The 1597-nt window shown below is 47.7% G+C and overlaps 1 non-coding gene across 1 annotated transcript; it reads right to left on the reverse strand.

Moving 5' to 3' along the window:
• Positions 1 to 211: 211 nt before the first annotated feature.
• Positions 212 to 284, reverse strand: TRNAY-GUA (transfer RNA tyrosine (anticodon GUA)). Its single transcript has one exon. It is a non-coding gene; the product is annotated as a tRNA-Tyr (tRNA).
• Between the last annotated feature and the right edge of the window lie 1313 nt (positions 285 to 1597).

Raw genomic sequence — 1597 nt, forward strand, 5'->3', positions numbered from 1 at the left:
AATGGTTGTCACGTATTGTGGAAAAGTTTTGACTTTTTACGCTACATCTGAGATCCCACAACACCTCTCCCGGGTGGGCTCGAACAACGAACCTATTGGTTAACAGCCGAACGCGCTAACCATTGAGCCACGGAAGCCCAAAAATTAAATGGTCGTCAGGTATTGTGGAAAAACTTTGGCTTTTTACGTTACATTTGAGGTCCCATAACACCGCTCCCGGGTGGGCTCGAACCACCAACCTGTTGGTTTACAGCCGAACGCGCTAACCATTGAGCCACGGAAGCTCAGAAATTAAATAGTTGTTAGGTACTGTGGAAAAGTTATGACTTTTCACGCTACATCTGAGACCCCACAACACCTCTCCCGGGTGGGCTCGAACCACCAACCTATTGGTTAACAGACGAACGCGCTAACCATTGCGCCACGGAAGCCCACAAATTAAATGTTTGTCAGGTATTGTGGAAAAACTCTGACTTTTTACGTTACAACTGATACCTCACAACACCGCTCCCAGGTGGGCTCGAACCACCAACCTTTTGAATAACAGCTGAGCGCGCTAACCATTGCCACACGGAAGCCCAAAAATGATATGGTCGTCAGGTATTGTGAAAAACTTTGACTTTTTACGTCACATCTGAGACCTTGCAACACCGGTCCCGGGTGGGTTCGAACCACCAACCTATTGGTTAACAGCCGAACGCGCTAACCATTGAGCCACGGGAACTCAGAAATTAAATGTTTTTCAGGTATTGTGGAAAAGTTATGACTTTTCACGCTACATCTGAGACCCCACAACATCTCTTCCGGGTGGGCTCGAACCACCAACCTTTCGGTTAACAGCCGAACGCGCTATACATTGCGCCACGGAAACTCTGAAATTAAATGGTTGTCACATATTGTGGAAAAGTTTTGACTTTTTACGCTACATCTGAGACCCCACAAAACCTCTCCCGGGTGGGCTCGAACCACCAACCTATTGGTTAACAGCCGAACGCGCTATACATTGCGCCACGGAAACTCTGAAATTAAATGGTTGTCACATATTGTGGAAAAGTTTTGACTTTTTACGCTACATCTGAGACCCCACAACACCTCTCTCGGGTGGGCTCGAAACACCAACCTTTCGGTTAACAGCTGAACGCGCTAACCATTGCGCCACGGAAGCTCAGAAATTAAATGGTTGTCAGGTATTGTGGAAAAGTTATGACTTTTCACGCTACATCTGAGACCCCACAACATCTCTCCCGGGTGGGCTCGAAACACCAACCTTTCGGTTAACAGCTGAACGCGCTAACCATTGCGCCACGGAAGCTCAGAAATTAAATGGTTGTCACGTATTGTGGAAAAGTTTTGACTTTTTACGCTACATCTGAGACCCCACAACACCTCTCCCGGGTGGGCTCGAACCACCAACCTATTGGTCAACAGCCGAACGCGCCAACCATTGAGCCACGGAAGCTCAGAAATGATATGTTTTTCAGGTATTGTGGAAAGGTTATGACTTTTCAAGCTACATCTGAGATCCCACAACACCTCTCCCGGGTGGGCTCGAACCACCAACCTATTGGTTAACAGACGAACGCGCTAACCATTGCGC

This window comes from Phalangium opilio, unplaced genomic scaffold, assembly GCF_054372755.1.
Source record: "Phalangium opilio isolate 3A_F unplaced genomic scaffold, DU_Popi_V2 ptg001170l_1, whole genome shotgun sequence".
Lineage (NCBI taxonomy): Eukaryota > Metazoa > Arthropoda > Arachnida > Opiliones > Phalangiidae > Phalangium > Phalangium opilio.